This window comes from Cervus elaphus, chromosome 15 (genome assembly GCF_910594005.1).
Source record: "Cervus elaphus chromosome 15, mCerEla1.1, whole genome shotgun sequence".
Taxonomy (NCBI): domain Eukaryota; kingdom Metazoa; phylum Chordata; class Mammalia; order Artiodactyla; family Cervidae; genus Cervus; species Cervus elaphus.
In genome coordinates, this window is record NC_057829.1 from 71,342,144 (window position 1) to 71,349,467 (window position 7,324).

Genomic DNA, 7,324 nt, shown 5'->3' on the forward strand with positions numbered 1-7,324 from the left:
TGGTTGCAGTAACCATTGGAGTCTACATAAGGTGTCTATAGAATTTGGGGTTTCATTTTTGAAAGAGCATACGCTTTATCTTCAGCAGAAGAAGATTATTCTGGAATTAAGGGTAGGATTCAACCTAGAGCCTGTTTTGGTCCAAAATAATATAAAATAATAAAATTAAAGTACTGACTTTTTTGTGATATTTGCAAATATCCATTACAAATCTGACTGCCCAATATTAACCCCTTTAGCCAAATCTACCAAAGATTATAAAAGATTGAGATAATAGAATAAAATAGTAATTTGTGTCTGTGTAATGTACAAACCCTAAGGAAACATAAAAAGCAAAACATAAATGAGTGTCTTTAATTGTAGTATTTAAACTCTCCCTGTCTGTTCCAACACCATTTATAGGCAGCTTAATTAAACACCATCCTAATTCAGCACAAGGAGACCCGAGGGGACATATTTTATAACCTCAAACTGTAAGTGTGAAAGAAAGCTTTGTTTCTTAAGCCTTTGTCCTTGTACTGTTAAAGCAACTCAGAAAATATTCCTGAGTCACCCAGTCTGCTCCTCCTTGGTCATCTAGGAGGTCAAAGAGGACAGTGTTGACCTGCTTTAACAAAGACTACCTTTTACCACACATTCTCCAGGTCCTATTGTTCTTTAGAAATCCAAAATTCTTATTTTATATTGTATCATGCTGACAACCTCCATTTTTACAATATATTCTGGCTCCAAAGAGTTGGGTTCTAGATACACTCAAAAGCATCAACCATCCTGAGGATTTTTGATAACATTTTCTACAATAAGCATAATTTCTGCATTTTGGCATCTTTAAAATTGAGGATGCATCTTAGAATTGATGGATATAATAGTCGATGTCAGGTGGCAATTATAGTGCTACTGAGTGAAAACTTTCTATAGATGGCTTCTAAAAAATTCAAGAAGGGACCTCATCTAAGTACCTTGGAATCAATGAAATGAGTGTCTACAGCTAACATATACTGACCACTTTCCATGGCAGGTGTACCAATTATGTGATGTCTCATTAATGCTGTCTAACAAACAACCATGAAACCTCAGTGTTAAATACCAATGACATTTATTATTTCTCATGAATCTGTGAGGTTACTGAGCAATTCTGCTGATCTAGGCCAGGCCTAGCTGTACTTACCATGTGTCTGTAGTCAGCTTCAGTAGTGTGTTTCTGCTGATCTTGGTTGGGCTCCCTCATGTTTAGAAATCAGCTAGCTCAAGGCTGGTTGTCTAGGATACATTTCCTTCCTCTTGTGGTCTTCCATCCTCAGGCAGGTTAGCCTAAGTTTGTACTTATGGTAGCAGGATTCCGAAAGAGGAATTCATGCAAGCAGTTTTTTCAAGATTCTGCATGAATGATAAATACTTTTGAAACATTCTATTGGCCAAAGCAAATCACTTGCCTAAGCCCAAAACAAACCTGAAGATGTTCAGCTCTTTCTTGCACTCTGTTTGGCATAGTGTAACATTCAGCTGAAGACGGACATCTGCTGCCCCCTTTAGGTGATCACTTTTTAGTCGACCACCTTCAAGGAGCCATATCTGCTTGACATCTGTGGCCTTACAGATGATTCATATCTACACCTGTAATATCTTAATATCTACACCTGTAACTATCATTGTAACTAAAAACAATAGGGCTTTGAAAATAGCCAAATATATCTCCCTCTCAAACTCATCATCTATCATCCACAAAGTTCAAAGTGCTAAAGCTGTTGCTAAAAATTGTATCAAAACAAAATGACTCATATAGGATCCTTGCAGGAATTCATTCAGATCCCCCCACCCCAGGGAGCTGGAAACTCAACTGTTGAACACCAAGGCCAAATCATGTTTAAGACTGGTGATCACTATCTTACTTTTCTTTAAATCAACCTGTCTAAATTCCTCATTCTGAATCAATCTGATGAGAATGACTGTACTATCACTTGTTAGTAGACTGTACTATCACTGCTATACTCATATTAATTGCTGGTGTTATAAATAAAACTTTAAGGACAAAGTAGTAAGCCAAACATATAGGGTCTGCTCATCTGGATTTACTGTGCAACTGTGGCCTATTGATTGTTTTCTCTAAATAATTTTGAATAATTTATATGAAAGTAAAGAACATTTCTTTCATGCCACATTTTTATCTTCAAACCATTCTTTTGAGACCTTGTGTATAACAATTTTATTGTAGTCTTCAATCTTCATGGAGCTATCTCACCAAGTTTATTTCTAACTTAAATGCTAGCGGATGGCAAGATCCAAGAAAAAAGCTTCAGACAAGTAGAGCACCTGGATATTTTTATTTTTTGCTTGAACAATTAAATAAAACTTTGCTCTGTGGGCTGCCTTGGGAAATGACAGGCTTAACAGCCTGCTGAACAAACAGTACAGTTGCCGTCACACTTGAGTTACAGTCCATTTAAACTCCAAATCAGCTACAACCAAGGCTTACATTTCTTGAGCAGGTGGAACGGAAGAGGCTTCAGGATATCACAGAGACAACTGCCTAAATCCTGAAGAGGAGGTTTCCAGGATTTTAAATGATACACCAGACAAACAATAAATTAAAACTCTTCCTGAACGCTCAAGGAAAACCCTCCTTTGAAGTCTAATCTTACAAATTACATTCAGTTCAGTTCAGTCGCTCAGTCGTGTCCGACTCTTTGTGACCCCATGAATCGCAGCTTGCCAGGCCTCCCTGTTCAGCACCAACTCCTGGAGTTTACTCAAATTCATGTCCATCAAATTGGTGATGCCATCCAGCCATCTCATCCTCTGTCGTCACCTTCTCCTCCTGCCCCCAATGCCTCCCATCATCAGGGCCTTTTCCAATGAGTCAACTCTTCCCATGAGGTAGCCAAAGTACTGGAGTTTCAGCTTCAGCATCAGTCCTTCCAATGAACATCCAGGACTGATCTCCTTTAGGATGGACTGGTTGGATCTCCTTGCAGTCCAAGGGACTCTCAAGAGTCTTCTCCAACACCACAGTTCAAAAGCATCAATTTTTTGGCACTCAACTTTCTTCACAGTCCAACTCTCACGTCTATACATGACTACTGGAAAAACCATAGCCTTGACTAGATGGACCTTTGTTGGCAAAGTAATATCTCTGCTTTTTAATATTAGAGATGTGAGCAAGTATAAATCAAAGATATCCAGAGATGGTCTGTAATCAGTCAAAATTTAGACTTCTATTGTGAAACATTCTACATTTCCCTGGCTTGGTTACAAATGTAACTGACAACTAGAAGAATGTTAAGGTTCCACTATGCTATTTTGCGGAGAAAGCAATGGCAATCCACTCCAGTACTCTTGCCTGGAAAATCCCATGGACGGAGGAGCCTGGTAGGCTGCAGTCCATGGGGTCCGGAAGAGTCGGACATGACTGAGCGACTTCACTTTTACTTTTCACTTTCATGCACTGGAGAAGGAAATGGCAACCCACTCCAGTGTTCTTGCCTGGAGAATCTCAGGGACGGGGGAGCCTGGTGGGCTGCCGTCTGTGGGGTCGCACAGAGTCGGACACGACTGAAGTGACTTAGCAGCAGCAGCAGCATGCTATTTTGAATCAATGGTTCTTAGAAAACACACACACACACACAGAGACACACACACACATCTATCTATCTATCAGACTAAGTTGTTTTAGGTATTTATTTTAGAGTGGCCTTATCTAATTCATGCAATCTAGTTTGCTGCTATTTATGCTGGTATATTTGACAACTGTCACCCTGAGTGATAAATATAGATTGGTTTCCTTTATTTTCTATATCTTCAGCTTGATCAAGTAATATATCACCATCTTTGATTTGGTGGTGGGTGGTGAAGAAACTGTGTGTGCGTGCGTGTGTGTGTGCACGCACGCACACACACTCAATTGTGTCCAACACTTTGCAGCCCCATGAACTGTAGACCACCAGGCTCCTCTGCCCCTGGAATTGTCCAGGCAAGAATACTGGAGAGGGTTGCCATTTCCTCCTCCAGGGGAATCTTTCTGACCCATGGATTAAACCCATGCCTCTTGCATTTCCTGCATTGGCTGGAGGATTCTTTACCACTAGCACCACCTGGGTGCTTTTGTTTGTTCACTTTTTAAAATCATCCAAATTAAAGATACACTTAAGAATTAATGAGGGTTCTTAATCACATCCAGAGAATAGACTCTTGCAGCCATTAAACAGGAAGAGGTAATATTAGCATTAGCATCAAAAAAAAAAAAAAAGAAAGAAAGAAAGAAACCTGACAGACAAACCAAACAAAAAATGTTTGAGTTATATAGGGAAAATTATAAGACTATGTTGAAAGAACTCGAAGGAAAACTAGAGAGATAATCTATATTCATGAATAGAAGGACTCAATAGCGTTAAGAGGCTGGTTCTTCCTGATTTAATCTATAGATTCAGTATAATTTCAGTCAAAACTCCAGTAAGTTATTTTGTGTATATCAGTGCATTGATCCTAAAGTTTGTGTGGGGAGGCAAGAGACCAGAATAGCTGACATAATATTGAAGGAAAAGGAAAAAGTTAAGAGGACTGATACTTCTTGACTTTAAGATTACTGCAAAGTTGCTATAATCAAGGCAGTGTCGTATTGGCAAAAGTTTAAACAAACAGATCAATGGGAAAAACCAGAGTCCAGAACTAGATGCATATACATAGAGTCAACCAATCTTTGATAAAGAAGCAAAGACAAGTCAGTGGATACAGGAGCCTCCCAACAAGTGAGGCTGAAACAACTAGAAATCCACATGACACAGAGCTTATACCTTTCATAAAAATTAACTCAAAATGAATCGCAGAACTAAACGTAAAACACAAAGCTATAAAATTCCTACAGGAGAAAACCTAAATGATTGAGCTTGGAAATAACTTTTTAAATACATCACCAAAGAAAGGATTCAAGAAAGACTAAATTCACTTTGAAAGAAAGTTTGGCATATTTTACAAAACTATAGGTATCCTTATTATGTAATTCAACTCTCACATTCCTTAGTATTTAACCAACTTAGCTGAAAAATTAGATTCACACAAAAACCTGCACACATATTTTTATAGCAGCCTTACCCATGAATTCCAAAATACAGAAGCAAGGGAGATATCCTTCAGTAGGTGAATGGACAAAATTATGGTACATCCATACAATGGAATATTAGTCAACATAGAAAAATAAATCAACTATAAAGTCACATTAAGGCACGGAGGAGCCATAAATGTATATTGCAAAGTGATACATGCCAACTGGAAAGACCATGTACTATATGTTTCCAACTATAGGACATTATGAAAAGACTAAAATTATGAAGACAATAAAAAGGTCAGTGGTTGTCAGGAGTTTATTGTAAGAGAGGATGAAGAGGTGGAGCACAAAGGATCTTTAGGGCACATAAACTATTCTGTACAATAGTTTATAATGCTATAATAATGAGAATATTAATATTAATGTTATATTATTAATGCTATAATAGTGAGAATATGTCATCATACATTTATCAAAACCCACAGAATGCACAAGAAATAATTCCTAATATAAACTATGGTTGGTAATGGTGTGTTAATGTTTGTTCATGTAACAAACGTACCAATATGTAGTGGGATGATGAATGAGGGGAAGGCTTTGCACATGAGTAGAATGGTTATTCTCTGTTCTGGGTATTCTCTGTTCTTCCTGCTCAATTTTTCTATGATTCTAAACCTGAAACATAAAATCTATTACTAAAAAAATGATATATATCTGCATGGATTGATAAGGAAAAAATGACTCAAATCTATCGCCAATGAAAAAGAGGCCAATTGTATAATCTGCATTGCATGAACTGAACTCTGTGTGCATGTTTGTGTATTTAAATATTATTTTATAAATAGATATACAATCATTCTCTATATCCATGAAAGCATCAAAAAATAACTGAAAAATATATAATAGTTAATGGTGATTATCCACAAATGTCAGCTGAATAATGGGTGATAGCCACACTAGATTTTTATAGTTTATGTTGCTTAATATTTATTATATCTTGTATGTATTGCCTTTCTAATCAGCAACAAAAAAAATGTGCTATAAGAAATGAAAACAAAGTTTACGGTCAGTTTAGCCAGGAAGATTGAGGAAATAATATTGGAGTTCTCTCCAGAACTTACGATAAGCTGGGGAGATGTGTTCTGTCTGCAAAACTTCTCCAGAAAGACCCCATTGATAGCAAATTCTCCAACATGCACACTTTGCATAAAAACTAGTTTATCTGACAATGGTGGAGCCAGCACTGTGGCAGAAATTCACCTGTGAGAGAGTATACCTGTTCTATCGTGTTTATTGATCAGATGAATGGTGTCATAAAGTCTAGACCATCAAAGAGTAGTCACTGTTACATGGGAGCACTGACTGTTTTACCACAACTGGCCAGAGTTACGTGGCTTCCAAGGGGATGTACCCATCGAAATGTTAGCCCTGACTGAACAGTTAATGGAGTCATTTTATGCTTGGAACATGCTAAACAATCACAAAAGAAAAACAGGAGCAAGAAGTTTGCAGAAAAATATGAAATAAATATTTTAGTTGTTATTATGTGCCGTTTTCAGAGTATGAAACTCTCCAAAAAGTTCAGGAGTAAGGAAGGTAAGGAAAATAAGAGGATGTCAGGACTCAGATGTTAACCTTTTTCTCCTTTAAGCATGTTTTTGAAAATGTAGAAATATGTCAATGCTCTGTGGAGGTGTGTCTGGTCCTTGTTGAGAGCTTCCTGCTGCTGTAGTTCTTCACATTCCTTTGAGCACTTCTTAGAGTGGCTGGGGGACAGGTCTAGCATCCACTGAGCAGAGCTTTTCTGAAAGACATCTACATGTAAGGGACACTGCAACACCGTGGTCACAAACATGAAGAGACTCGAGGGAGACAGCAGTCTCTGCTCTGCCAACATCTGCAGAGCTTCCAGGAGGGGATCCGCAAGCTGTGTTTCCTTAATCCCTCATGGATGTTTTTATTTAATGCCACAAATAAGGCCCAAAAGTGGCCTAAACTCCAAACCGTACCCCAGCTCGATGAAGTAAACAAAAGCTCCTGGGATAAATGAAACAAGCGGCTACTCACTTTGAAAGAGACCTCTTATTCTGGGCCTCACCGTGCTCTTGACCTGTCTTTTTTACATCTGACAGTCATTGGCTTTTTAATGAGATTTAGGATTACCTACTTTGCTCTGCCTCTGAAATTTTTGTCCCTCTGACTCATGTCCTCCTCTGTGGGCCCCTTCAGTCTGCCAGCTGGGCCCACATTGCTTGTACCCATGGTTCTGCTCCTACTTAGAACATG